This window comes from Chrysemys picta, chromosome 7 (genome assembly GCF_011386835.1).
Source record: "Chrysemys picta bellii isolate R12L10 chromosome 7, ASM1138683v2, whole genome shotgun sequence".
NCBI classification, from domain to species: Eukaryota; Metazoa; Chordata; order Testudines; family Emydidae; genus Chrysemys; species Chrysemys picta.
The window spans coordinates 70908026-70923404 of record NC_088797.1 but is presented as its reverse complement, the minus strand read 5'-3'; the positions used below and the strand labels follow the sequence as shown (position 1 = coordinate 70923404).

At 42.1% G+C, this 15379-nt stretch overlaps 1 protein-coding gene across 19 annotated transcripts in view; it reads left to right on the top strand.

Annotated features, from left to right (window-relative positions):
• The window catches only part of RASGEF1A (RasGEF domain family member 1A), a 278684-nt gene that overhangs the window by 224135 nt on the left and 39170 nt on the right, over positions 1-15379 (top strand). The window lies entirely within an intron of this gene.

Genomic DNA, 15379 nt, shown 5'->3' with positions numbered 1-15379 from the left:
CTATGCGGAGTCTCATCAATGTGACATGGAGTGTGGGGAGGAAGGAAAGGAAAATAAGGAAACACAGCGTTGATGACTGGGAGTGTTGAAAACATCTGGAAAACCACTCTGCGACCCCTGCCTCCCTCAGCTTCAGAGCCCAAACTGTAACTTCAAAGCATTGTATATACAGCTACGTTTATAGCACTAGCACAAGCCCCGCTAGCCCAAGTCTATTGACCCTGGCTGGGAAGCTCGCTCCAAAATGCTGTGTAGACATATCCCAAGAGGAAAAACATCCAAGAAGTGATTAGATAATATTTAGGATTGTCCTCCACTAGGGTCCTGATGCAAAGCCCGTTCTTAACCAGGCTTTGGATCAGGCTCTGGTTGCACGGGGTTTAATATGATGACCTACAAGGTCCCTTCTAGTTCTAACTTCTATTATGAAAATAAATCATGTTCTTTCATTTAATTTTTGGGAGACTGCCTGGGAGGTGTCCCAATGCCACTAAATAAAAATGTAATACTTTAAAATGCACGTGCGCACACACACCCCATCACCACAACGCTGATTGCTGGCGAGATGCTCTTTGATGTGTGAACGTATACAACAATTGAAGACATTCCAATTATCTCCAGTTCAAAGTTAGGCCAAAATTAGAAGCACTTATGAATAATGCATTAGGTTTGAACAGAAGCAGCAGTGCTGAGCAGAATAAAGATGAAAGAAAGTTTAGGGTAGTTGTGAACGTGCGAAATAGGTAAGCGATGCTACTTGCTCAGACAGACATATTCTGGCTTTCACGTGCCTTGCTATATCGTCAGTAGTTCAATTAACTAAACACATGTCAAATCTAGCTTTGAGACAGATTATACATGACTTTCAAATGCATTTGTGATATTTTCAGGATAGTGTCTGAAGCAGTGTTTGTCTGGAAAGCTTCCTCTGACTTCACTGTGTGACACATTAGAAGAAACAAGTGTGTGCGTCTTGAGTGAAAGTTCTGATAGTTCATCTGTCAACGATGTATGTCTTGAGAAGTCCACTAGGCAGTAGCTAAACTGATGGGCCAGATCCTCAGCTGGTGTTAAACCGTGCAGCTCCATTGACTTCAGAGAAGCTTTGCCAATTTGTAGCAACTGAAAATCTAACCCATTCGCTTTAGTCTAAGGAAAGGAGTGTGGTTGTTTCACCTGAAGATAGTCATGCTTCTGAAGAGAAATGCTTAGGTTGCTGACCGTATAATTTTTCTAGTGGTAGACACAAGGTAAACAAATGCTAGAATACTTATTTCATTGTAATTTTTACTTCACATGGTGTATTTTGTATATTTTGTGACACAGACTGGACCACAGAACAGGAAGATGGTTGGATAGACTGTGACAGAGAGGATGCATCTGGTTAAGATTTCCTTAAACTATTTATTGTGCCCTTTTCTGAGACCTGCTTTCAATTATCCTTCTTGTAGCTCCACAGCTCCTTATCACTGTGGGCAATATGAAGTAAGGCTTCCTGGTGTGAGGCCAAGACTGGCTATTAGGCAAAGCTCATCATTACCTTATTGATGAGGGCCATAGATATTCATTGAATTCACTCCCCTCTCTTGGGTTGACATCTGCACTGCTATCTACCATCTTGCTGAATTCCTGTACTGCCTGTCCATCACTTTGACGTCAATTTAATTTGCTAGCATTTGCAAACCAGGAAGATAAAGGGATTAAATAAAGGAGTCTCATATGCTCAGTGTTTTCAGTAGATCCCCATAGCCTTCAGTAACTAACAGGACTTAATCAAGAAACAGATTCACTAAGAGCTACAAAACAATTACACACCGTTCAGGCACAAATTCATGGAACAAATGTTTATTATAAAGATAATATATTTACTATTACTGTCCATGATATTTTTTTAATGCTAGGATAAAAGCAGTGGCTTTTCATTGATCTTAGTAGTTGGCTACCAATGCAAATACAAATGTAGCCCATTGGGCTGTGCACGCCTATATACATATTGTTTTTAAATTACCCTTTTTGGGGAGAAGGGAGGCACCCGGGTCCAGTCACTCCATTGATAACAGATCATTATCTAAATCCACATGAAAACCTAAGATAAGAGCTGAACTGACATAGGGTTCATGTATCACTCCTCTTCAGTATTTATAGAAAACATGAATCATAACCAGCTATGTGCTCTGGCAAAATACTATCTGAAAAGCATAGACCTTGTTTTCATGGGCAACGTCAGTTCTTATTGCTTCAACCTGTCTGTCGCTAACCAACATGAACAGAAAATATTAATAATAGCTAAATAGTCTTTGATAGTTACACAATGCTTTTCATCTCCAAAGATCTTCACCAGCATAGGCCCTGATCCCATAATGAACTCTGCATATGCCAACCCCTACTGAAATCAGCAGAGCCTTACATAGGCCTCGGGGGTTCCCTAAACAGGGCTGTTTATTGCAGGATTAGGGCCTTAAAGTTAGGTCATAAACGTCTTTTGTTCTTATACTACCCAACTGCACTGGTGGAGCACAGAAATAAAGCTGAATTAAAAAGATTATTTATTCAATTCTTCGTATGCAGCCACTTCTGGGGTGAAATGTAGCAGCTTTAGCAGTCAGTCACACCACTACACAGTAAGGCTTCACTCTTCAAGGCAGAGCCCTACACCGATCCTAACTGACTTCAGTAGAAAGGGTAGGCATAGGGATTTCATGTAGGCACAGGGGTTCATCCACACAGAGCTATTTGCAAGATTGTGGCCTAGGTTAGGACAGAAAGGGGAAAAAAGATTAACATAAAAAATTTACCCTTACAGTTCAGGTTAATAGATTATGGTCCTGATTCTCTACTGCCGGACTCCAGTTTCATGCCAGTGCAATTCCATTGAAATCGGGCCATATAAATATAAGAGAACTATAATGAATGTTCGTTTTTTTTCCTTAAGTGAAGATGACCTTGTCTTGCATAGCATGGAATCTTACAAAAATGCCTTAAAATTCCACAGACGACCCTGGCTGCCACATTGATGGGCTTACTGGTTATCACAAGGTGTTGCTGAGAAACATTTGTTATAGACAGAGTTCTCCCTTTAAGAAAGTATTATGGCCTGTTTGCTATAAGAATGTACCTAGAACAGTAAGCTATAGCCTCTCCTATTAGCCCTGAACTCTGCAAATCATTTAATGTCTGTCTACAGAGTGCTTTTCTTGAATTCATCCAATTACGCAGTTACGCTCTCCCCATGGTTAAAAAAGGATAGGCTTCATGAATGAATTTGAAAAGATGGCTGTATAATGAATTGAATGAATTTAAGAAGTTATCCATGAATAGAGCCATATATTTTTGCTTCTTTCCCAGGGTCAAGGTTTTAGCTGCTCAGCTCCCACTGATTTTTAATTGGATAGCACAGCTAAAACCCTGTACAACGTTTTGAAAGCATAGGAGCTCCTGACTCATCTTTGTTGCACCAAACATTCTTTGGAACTAGTGATGGAAAGAGGTTTGGGGTGAAAACCTGAATTATCCTGTGAAGAGTTCACCTTCAAAAGACCGCATTCAGATTTTCAGCAAAAGTTCTCAAGTGGTCGATTAGCACTGCATAGTGCTCAAGTTATTACTATTAAAAGGGGATGACAGGATTGTTATAATATAGCTGCTTTTTAGAAGCATCTCTTCCACAAACAGAGAGGCAAAAAGATTCATTTCTAAATTACTTCCCTGCAGATAGGTCTTATAAGAAGTGAATGTGTGGTAGAGCCATACCTCCACCATAAATGGTAAATCAAAGGGGTGCTGAATGGAATACTTGAGAGATTTGCAATGGGATATAAAGCCTCTTACCTCTAAGCCACTAGCTCAAAACTAGCCCAGAATGGTAGTAACTGAAAGTCATTACCATGAAGTGTCTATCTAGTTTTATTTTAGTTTATAAAACAACTATCACCGTGGTATCCAAGCGACTTCCCTGAGAAGTAAATACAAAAATCTCTTGCAGTCTGCCAGCAGGAACAAGCTTATAGTTATTGATTTGGGTTTTAACAACAGATGGGGGGGCGGGGGCAGGAAGGAAGGAAGTTGGTGTGTTTAAGGGGCTAATTTAGGGAAAATTATGTCAAACAGATGGGTTCTGAATAATACAGAGGTTTCATTCTGAATGAGTTGAGGGTGGCAGCCATTCTCCTGAGGGCCATTTAGTGGTTAAGTGAAATATGTTTAATGCTGTCTGTTCCTAATGGACAGATATCTATATTGCGACCCCCAGCACCCCTGCAGCTGTCTTCCTACTGGCAGTCTCAGAGAGACAAGGGGACTGGCAAGCTATTAAATATGAACTGCCTTCTCATTCATAGGGATGAGGCTCCTAAGTGGGGAGTGTAGGGAAGCCAACACTGTTCCTCGGACTATAGATAGAGAACTATAGCTTCCAGCACTGCTTATCTGGCATCTTTCACCAGCATGAAATCTGCCTTTCAGTTTGTTTTCAGATAAAAATACGTTACCAAAGTGCACACAGGAAAAAAAAAGTCACCTTTACAGCTCCCTAGCCCTGACGCTAGCTATGGATCGGGGAAAGTAGAACAGCTCTGAGACTGCTCTAGCCTGTGCCCAGCTGTCTAGGGCCACAAGAGTTATTCTAGTGCGGCTCATCAGGGACACAGGGAACCCCGGCAACACACTGCTTACTCCTAGCAAAGCCTCCTACTCTGCTGGCTGAGATGGGAGTTCAAAGCATGAATTAGCACATCAGCTCTACACCCATTCAGTGCCCTCCTGTACTGGGGAATCCTCCCCCAGATGCCTAAGGTGGCATTACAGTAGCTTTGCACCACTAGAGCCTAACAAAGCAGCCCTAACAGGGCTGAGAATCTGGCACCATGGTGTTTATTGGGCTGGTGCTGTACTCTGGAACTTAACTCTAAGTCCTTTTTTTACTGACCAGCAGCTGAACAAATGTCCTGTAGTTCTAAAGTTTAAATAAGAAAACTGGGACTACATCTTTAATATAATATCAGAACAAGTCATTTTGACTTGCAAAGACAGAGTGAAGTAAGAACTAGTTCAGTAAGAACTGTATCCGATGGACACTTAGAGCGTTCCACCTCACTCAATAATAATCAAGAGGCACTGCTACAGCTAAGTGTCCCAGAAGACAATACTAGCAATCAGAGACGGGTGCAATCCCCAGATTTTCAAATGTGGCAGCGGCAAGGGCAAGAAAGTTCCAAATGCAAGTTGGTTTTCGTCAGTTATTTAAGTTGTGACTTAATCCGCAAAGAGCACGAGGCAAGAAAATACAAAAATAGCTGCAGGGCAATACTGAACTTTGCTTGTTTGTAGTGCAAGTCTGTTTATTTCCTGAAACAGACACGGCTATTCAGGGACTGGCCCAATGTAGCTCAACTATGTCAATTCACTTATGGAATTATATCAAAGCTGCTTCAATTTCCCTACAGAAAACACTGTAAACAGCCGTTTACTTGGCTTCACCCAACTGGAGCTATCTCACTAGAAAAGATTCAGTATGGTTTTACCTTTAACAATATTCCATCTAGCAGATGTGTAGATATATGGCTGGCCTTTAAGAAGAGCCTGATTCTACAATGAGCTCTCTGAGGGTGGTCTTCTGCATACAGTCCCTTTGTAATCAGTGGGGCTCCATGCAGATGGACCTCTGCACTCATTGCAGGCTCAGGACAGGAGCTTAGACAGTACTTGTGGTTGGTAGTCCCAGAGACGAGATGAAGTGACGTTCCCCCCTTTAAGAACAGGATATGGTCTCCCAAATCAAATGCAGAGGTGGCATACAGTATGTATCTCAATTCAACTGTGTTGTTGTAATACCAAACTGGCAGGGGTCAGGCTTACTGGAGGCATGGTGATCAATGTAAATTCATGTTACCTTTTTGAAAGGTTAGTTCCTTGGATGGGTGACACAAGGCTTCCGAGTGAGACCCTGAAGGACTAATTAGATACTGGTTTGACCAACAAAACCAGGATGACACAGGGGTGAGTACAGTCATTTGCTACGTACAGCAGAAACAGCTGAAAATGTGGTGTTAGGGTACCAGTATCATCCTCAAGTAGTGGAAAATGCAAAAATAAATCTTTGTCCCCACTCTCAAATAATCCTCGTTGATCAATTTAAATCTGGCCTATTTCTAATCAGCTCATCCTACCCAAGTTGTGGGTTAGTCCACTAGCTGAGACTCGGATGATCTCTCCTAAAATTATAAGTGGAATGAATTTGTCAGTTACATCAACCTCCAGTAGAGATTTGTCCTGATTTAGAAAAACACGTACCCAGAAAATTTGGGCTGACCAGCAGTTACTGCTCAAGAAAAGCTAGACTGTACAACAAGACAAGCACAGCTAATGCTCCAGAGCATGCTTTTAGTTCTTCCTTTCATGAACACTGAAGTATTCACCCATTTTGGTTTTTTAGCTGCCTACAATAAAAAAAAATGTAAGCTAATAAGGAATAACTCCTATTCCATGCATTTGAAGTGAAAAGTGTTGGCCTTACTCTTTCCCTTTGTTTTTTGTATTGTTTATTTCCCTGTTGCTGAAGGCCATAAAACGGTAGAACCTATGCACATTGTCCACTGTTAATTCTGACTATATATGGGGATTCCATGTGAAAACAGATCATTGAAAGAGTGGGGCTGTTCTACTAGATGTCTATATTCATTTGTAGTAAGTGCCATATATTTTTCTGTGTGTGTCTATGTTTGTGTGAGGAAAAATTGGGTAAGACTGGCCTTGCCTATGGAAAGGTGCCCACATCATGAACATTGCCATAACCACACTAATGAGCACCTCTTTTGACAGTCTAACCAGTGAACCACGTATTGAGTGGACATGGACGGTGAACTACCCACTCATTAAGGCTGGTTTTCTGTCAAAACTGTTTTGACAGAAAATTGAGATTTGACTAAAGGAAAATGTTCATGAAAAATTTCTGCTTTCTCTGGAAAATTCTAGTTTTCTTCTGCCAAAACCAAAAACTTGGTTTCCCCAAAACTTTGGGTTTCCTAATTGAAAAAAAGTCAAAATTTTCAACCAGTTCTACTGCTTACCCTTAGAGACTCGTACATCCTGGTGACTGGTCAATGGCACCACCCAACAGCTGTTAATTGGCCTGTAAGCAAGGTCATTCAAAAACTACCATCACAATTGGCATTGGCCTCATTGGTGGTGTGAATAAAGTCCAAATAGTAAAAGTGCATTGGGAGTGGGTTATTTCTTCATTCCTACAGGTAGTCACTTGAAGTCAAGACTGAGGCACATTGGTGGGATAAAAAGTGGAAACTCGCATCACTACTGCTTGCATTACACTTGTTCTATGGATAAGTAGGGCACTACAGTCTCCATGTGTATCAGTGGCATCTCTCATAATCGCTCTCACAAAGGAAATTGCTAAATCAAATGCAATTGACCAAAAGAAAATAAAGAATTGACCACTTAGTTGAACATAATGAATAATCTCAAAAACCTGTAGGAATGTATCATATTTTCTACTACGCAGAGTTTGACTAGCAAAATTTGTAATCTTCATCTGCTAATTGTGATTACCTGCAGCTTGTAAAACTAAAAATAAACTTTTTTGTTGTTGAATAGGTTAAAAAATAGCAACCCATGTGCATTTACAAAAACACCATTATCAAGATGATTGACTTCTCTCTCTGCTGCCCCCCTGCCCCCACTAAAGTGCTGAAGCATTTATGTGCTCACTTCTTGGCATAATTGATTTGCACATTCTGCAGGGTGGCTCATTTTGGGGAGGATGCATGAATGTGGTAGTGAAGGGCAAACCGGTTGGGAAAAAGTCAGACCCCATGACACTGCAGCCCAAACTAGAACCAATTTTCAATTTGGGGCCCAATCTTTTCAGTGTCAGTTTTGAAAAATCTTAGTTAAAGTTAACATATCCTTGTGCTTCCATGTTCCAGTCAAAGCCAGAAACAGAAGTCCCCAGAAAGCACCAGGGAAGCTTTCTGTGTTATTTCTCCCCTTTCTTGGGAGAAAGAGTATGCTTTTGAAATTCTCAGCTCAGTTTTACAGGCTCAGCTGAGAATTGTTGGATGATTCTGATAGGGTTCACACATGATCTTCTGGGTATTATTGAACCAGACCTTTAGAGAGGCTCACTTATCTCCAAAATAGATACCATATGAGTAATGATGGAACAAAAGTTATGTCTTTAGTAGGAGCGGCAGCTTAGCTTTACCCCAAGAATCCACATTGGTGCTATTGTAGATGATGTGCCTTAGCAGCTCCTTTCAGTAAAACAAGGACAAGCCATAAAACGGTCATGGATAACTTTCCCTTTCATCTACCTTCTTTCACACTAGATGCCTGATCTTGCCTGCGCTTAATTAACCCTTCTGAATGCACCAGTCCTGGAAACCTCATTTGTGTTAGTTTTTCTCTACCACATAATTTTTAAAAAAGAGGAACTTCATCCTTTGTTTGTCCTTTGCTGAGCCTGTGCAAATTTTTTCTATTTCTTAAGGCTTCTTAGGGCCGGTGGGGCAGATGAGTAGAGCAGTGTCTGGGCCGAACTGCAATGCCCCCTTGGCTTCTCTCTCTCTCTTCTCCCAATTAGCTGACTTCCCTCCTGCTCAGCCGCTCATGGGGAGAAGAGTTGTGGGCCAGAAACATTTTCCAGGCTGGACGGCAAAATGGCGAGAGCTGCTCCTGAGGCTACTGCCATTTGCAAAGTTTAGTAACCTAATTAGAATTGGTGGTTCGTTTCTTAAAGCGACTCTGGTAGAATGAGAGTTAATAGTGAGGCAGGGGAACTGGTTTAGATGAAGAATGAACTGACCCAACCCTTCGCCCAAACTCAAATGGAACTGAATCCAGATCCTTTAAAAAGGTTCAGGGGGGAAATGAACTGTGGTTTTATCTCCGTTCAGTTCCTAAAGAGCACATGTCCAGATCACAAACATCCACCAATTAGCATTAGCAGGCACCTGTCTTGGAGTGAGCCAAAACACTGAAAGAGTATTCACCTCTGACCCCTAGAGAAAATCCTTTCCTTCCAATTCAGGGGTGAGGCACAGTGGTGGCTAATCAGGGGCAGATAGCGCTGAGGCTGCCTATCATTTAGCTGATCTGGGACTAGAGAACTTCAGGCTCCAGGACTGAACTTCCACCAGCAGAAATTCTGTTCACCCTCCAAAAAGGTAACAAATCTGTGCCTTAATGATCACATGGCCATGTTTCCAGTAGTCTGAGATGGAGAAACAGAAATAGCCAAGAACCACAGCAAAACTTGTTTTGTATTTTCAGACTGGTTTGCACCAGGGATTGCTAGAATCTCATGAAACAAAAAGCCTGATGATGCCCCCAAAGATTTGTATAAGCCTCTTAACTTCAGAGTCCTGTTTACATTGTGTTTCCCAAACAGTGGGTCATAGGAAGTCATAGGTGGGTCATAGGAAGGTTCAAGGTGGGTTGCAGGCCCCATGTAGAGGGGAGCCCCAGGAGAGAAGGGGGGTTGGAGAGTGGCTGGGAGAAACCTTAGTGGCACCATGACCCCATGAGTGAGGTTGCAACGTCCAGAGAGGGACTCATGCACCAGGATGCAATGCACAGCTCCACAGAATAGGAACTGCTGGGTGGACTTATTCTCCAACCCCTCCTATCCTGCCTGCCTTGCCCCTGCAGGGCCTCCTTCCACACTGGTCCAGGATTAGGGAAGCAGCGTTGGGGTGGAAAATGCTGCTGTGGCTGGTTGGTGTCCCTTTGGCAGGGCAAAGGAGGAGGGGGCAGCAGGAGAGGAGAAGGATGCTGGCCTATGATTTTGGGTGCCCCAACATGGACCTCTGGGTGGGTCACAAAAAGAGACAAAATGCAATTGGTGGGTTACCTTAGTGAAACATTTGGGAATCATTGCTTTAGGCAAAACATCCCCAAGAACTTGCACCCGCACATAACAGCCATCCCAGGCATGTTGCAAGAGTTGATTGTAGCGGTTGATTGCATTTCTCGGGAAAAGACCCTGTGCACTGTTTCAGCTCAACCAGTGTAGTTTACAACCATTTTCTACCATGTGGATGGAAAGCCTTAAGCAGTGCAGGCCCTAACATCCCACAATGCAATGCCATGTTTTCAAGTTAAACAAAAGCCCATGCTTCAAGCAGCAGTATTAGACCAAAGGCATAAGGTGCTCCTGGAATGCTAGACCCAACAGGTACAACAATGGTTGTCAGAGTTATGTGTGTGTACCAAAATGGGTCTTTCAAAAATAAACTTTGCTAAGTGGACATGCTCTAGCATTGCAAGGGCATGCAAGACAGCTAACAGTTCCATACATTGTCCCTGGGTCACATTCCACTCTGACCTGTCCAGCAATAAGTCTGGCTGAACACCAAAGCAGAGCATAGAAACAAGACTAATCACTGAACTATTTTCCTGGCTGGAAAGAATGGGGACAAGAGGAGAGTGCTGCATACATTTTACTGCTTACTAAAGAATAGCAGGAAAACAACAAAAGGGTCAGTTTGGGTAAGCATTGAAGGGTGTGAGTAGACCATGGGCCCGATTGTGATTTCTTAGCTGAGCTGAGCCTTTTGTGGTTGGCCCATTACAAGTCAATTTGCAGAAAAAGGAAAACTGGGCACAATCAAGCTCACTTTCCACCTGCCCTCTCTCCCCCTTTGGCCCCTTTCTCTTCCATCAAGGCAAATGATGTAACCCTACGGCATGTGTATGTGTGCTGTTGTATGAACTCAGACTTATTTACTGAACAAGTGTGTGTGTGGAATGTGACCAACAAATGACTTTAACCAAGAAAGGCTCTAAATGTCATATTTCAGAGACTTGCCTTGTAATTAAGGTTGTAGCCTAAGATCATTGTTAATGGATCTCTTGGTAATTACTTGCTTTTCTGAAGTAGGAACAATTTATGTACTTTTGCTCAAGTGCATTTAAGTAAATTGTTTTCAACATACTGTAATTCAGCTCTTAATCTTTTATGAGACTATTAAAAAACACAAGCTTTTCCTTCATTGACTTCTAATTATATTAGGGATGGGTTATTTTTCCCTTCTAAAAGAGGACAGAAAGGGAAATATTCACACTGATACAAGAAGAAAAACTTTGCTTTGGAATCAACTTCTAGCTTTCTCTTTTACCAAAAGTTTTCTTTTGAAGGTTATTATTTCTTATTTCCATGTCAGTTGGCACATCTGAGATTGAGACCCTATTGTGTTAGGTGCTGTACATACACACAGTCAGAGACAGCCCCTGTCCTGAAGAGTTTATAATCTAAACAGATAAGGCAGACAAAAAATGGGAGAAAGAAAGCATTATCACCATTATCATTTCACAAGTGGGAAACTGAGGCACGGAGAAATTAAGCATCTTTCACAGGAAGTATGTGGCAGTGTCAGGAAATGAACCCAGGCCCCATGAGTCTCAATGCAGTGCATCCGTGACAAGGTCAGCCTTCCTCTTAACACTTGTGTTCTTGTACACTTTGAAATTAGCCAGCATAAAATAGTCTGAAAGTATCTTCTGACTGAGAGAGTCACTCCTACTGACTCACCCAGAGGCAGGAGACTTCTCTTTTACTTGCTTGGTAGAAAATGAAGGGTCTGTTTCAAGTCCCCTTTTTGGTAACATGCAGGACATGCACAGAACAAATCTAGTTCTTGGTCAACCTTGCTCTCATGTCTGGCCACCAGTATCAAGATGCAATCACTAGGAAACACATATTTAAAGAAGTGTATAGGTTGTTCAGGAACAAGATGGCTGTAATAACAATTATACTTAGGCATTAGCTAGCCTTTTACATCTGCAGGTTGCAAATGCTGTATACAGGCTGGTAAGTGTCCTCACCCACATTTTACAAAGAGGGATGAAGCAACTTACTCAAGAGGACAAAGTAGGTCAGTGGCTGGGCTGCTAATAGAACACAGGTCTCCTATCTCCCAATACAACTGTTGCCTGGAAACAGAGATTCCTCGCTTGCCACCCCAAGACTGTGAAATGAGGTTCTAAGAACCATCACAAATCTCACCACCTTCCGCTTTAAATGCAAAGTGCATTTCTTCTACCTTTGGCTTCTCTAAACACATACATAGCAATGTGTTTGCACACATGTATATTAAAACAAGATTCCAAGTCAAACATTCCACTCCACACATGTCCCCCCTGGGGAGAGGACAAGAGCACCAACATGTGATAGATGTTAGTCACCTCGCTTAATGCATAGAACCATCCAAGTGTAGGACTGGAAAGGATTTCAAAGCCAGTTTTTTCAATCTTTCCTCATAAGTCATGTTTTGTAGGCCTTTAATCATTTTTGTTGTTCTCCTCTGGACTTTCTCCAAATTTGTCCATATCTTTCGTGAAATGTGGTGCCCAGAACTGGACACAATACTCCAGTTGAGGCCTTATCAGCGCAGAGTAGCATGGAAGAATTACTTCTAGTGTCTTGCTTACAACACTCCTGCTAATACATTCCAGAACAATGTTTGGTGTTTTTGCAGGAGTGTTATACTATTGACTCATATTTAGCTTGTGAGAAGGTGCACAGATACTATGGGGATGAGCACAGAGTAAGACCCAATACAGTACAGACCACCATGCCTCAGCTACTGTCCCTTGTAGGAAGCCAGCTCTCATTTTGCCTTGAATGTTTTATGCATCTAGGGCCAGATGTCACCTGGCTCCTGAAAGGGTATGCATGTTGGTGGGGTGCCAGGGGGAGAGGAGGCCAGAGCAGCTGCCTCCCCTAGCATACCCATGCAGGGGCCAAGCACAGCATCCTTGCACTCAGAGAGCAAAGGTGAAGCTAGTATCATTAGGCATCCCAAATGAGGGGAGATCTTCCCCTTCCTCTCAGTGTTCATGTAGTACTGGGGCAGTGACTTTCCTCCCCCTGCACAATGGAAAGCTCCAAAAGGCGCAACGCCTGGGACACGTACCTTTGGGGCTGTATAGCTGTGCACTGCCCTCAATGAGGCACAATGCCCCTTATTGATGAGAGACCTACCCACCTTCCAGCCCAGATCTGATCACATCTCTCATGTTATTAGCAAGCCTGAGTCGCTTTTAACATTAATTGAAGCTGAATCTTTTGTTGGAGCTTAATTAACTTGGTGCATTTTGCTAATTCTAACTGGCAAGCACTGTACTTGGTCTCAACATCCTTTTGCACAGGAAGGGAGAATGGATTAACATAGGATAAAAGCGTGGTTTGAAAAAAAAAACATCTTGTGCATTCACTTTTTGATTTTGTTAGTACTACTAGGTGTAGCTCTGACTATTGAACTGATTCTTCAATGAGGGTTCATACTTAGAAATTATTTCCCTTGGAAAACATTCGACTGCTCTTTGTTGGTCCATGTACTTCTTATATCCTGCTCTTGACAGCAATTTATGCCGGATGCTCAACAGGAGGATAAAAGTGCATGTCCAAAACAGTCACACAGCAAAAATATTTGGAATGGGAAGCATAAAACCTGACAATTAGAGAGGATGTTGCAGACCAGCCAGCAAAGCCAACTACCTTTCTGTATCCCTGTTCGCAGTCCAACTCAGCTATCCCTCTTTCTTTTAACTGGGGCAGCGGGGGGGACACAATTATTTTGGTCACTATGACACACTCAAACAACTTAGGAGGGAGGGTCTCCTCTTGATTCTGATGCACTGTTACTTTCTTTCCCCACATTACCAGAAGACAATGCTGAATGCTCACAAGTAGGTTGGAGCTGTACTTTCTAATTGCATCACATTATAACAATTGATCACCGTACTTTTAGCACAGGCCTTAACCTGATAACATAAGAATGGCTATATTGGATCAAACCAATGGTTTATAGAGTCCAATATCCTGTGCTCCAACAGTGGCCAATGCCACATGTGTCAAAGGGAATGAAAAGAACAAGGCAATCATCAATGGATACATCCCCTATTGTACAGCCCCAGCTTCTGCCAGTCAGAGGCTTAGGGACACCCAGAGCATGGGATTGCATTCCTGACCATTTTAACCATTGATGGACCTATCCTCCAAGAACTTATCTAGTTCTTTTTTGAACCCTGTTATAGTTTTGGCTTTCACCACAGCCCCTGGCAACGAGTTCCATAGCTTGACTGTGTGTTATGTGAAGAAGTATTTTATTTTGTTTGTTTTAAACTTGCTGCCTATTTAATTGTGTCCTTGTGTTATGTGAAGGGGTAAACAACACTTCCTTATACACTTTCTCCTCACCATTCATGATTTTATATACCTCTATCGTATCCCCATTTAGCTGTCTCTTTTCCAAGATGAACAGTCCCAAATAGTTTTAATCTCTCCTCATACAGATGCACACTCTGTTTCATATCCTTTATTTTTTTTTTTTGGCCTTCTCTGTACCTTTTCCATTTCTAATATACCCTTTTTGAGATGGGGAAACCAGAACTGCACGTCGTATTCAAGGCTTGGGCATACTGTGGATTTATATAGTGGCATTATGATATTTTCGGCATTATCTATCGCTTTCCTAATGGTTCCTAACATTCTATTAGCTTTTTTGAATAACACTGCACATAGAGAGGATTTTTTTAGAGAACTATCCACAGTGACTCCAAGATCTCTTTCTTGAGTGGTAACAGCTAATTTAGATCCCATCATTTTGTATGTATAATTGGGATTATGCTTTCCAGTGTGCATTACGTTGCATTTATCAACATTGAATTTGATCTGCCCTTTGATCTCGCCCAGTTTTGTGAGATCCCTTTGTAACTCTCAGTCTGTTTTGGACTTAACTAGCTTGAGTAATTTTATATCTTCTGCAAATTTTGCCACCTCACTGTTTACCCCCTTATCCAGATCATTTATGAATATGTGGAACAGCACTGGTCTGAGTACAGATCCCTGGGGGACACCGCTATTTACCACTCTCCATTCTGAAAACCGACCATTTATTCCTACCCCTTTTTCCCTGCCTTTTAACCAGTTTAACAGTCTCCCAGCATGTTATAAAGAGGACAGCGATCAAATGTTCTCCATGTCCACTGAACCTAGGACAAGAGGTAATGGGCTTAATCCGTAGCAAGGGAGATTTGGTTAGCTATTAAGAAAAACTTTCTAACTATAAGGATAGGTAAGCTGTGGACTAGGCTTCCAAGGAAGGTTGTGCAATCCCAGTCATTGGAGGTTTTTAAAAACAGGTTGGAGAAACACCTGTCAGGGATGGTCTAGGTTTACTCGGTGCTGCCTCGGCACAGCAGGCTGGCCTAGATGATTTCTCCATTTCAGCCCTACATTTTTTATGATTCTAGGTTTCCCTAAACATGGGGCTGGAGCTGGCACAGGCAGACTCAAGCTGCCATTTACAGTTTTGAAGTTTGGGACAGCAGTGCCAATATTCCAATTAGTATTGGAAAGAGACCA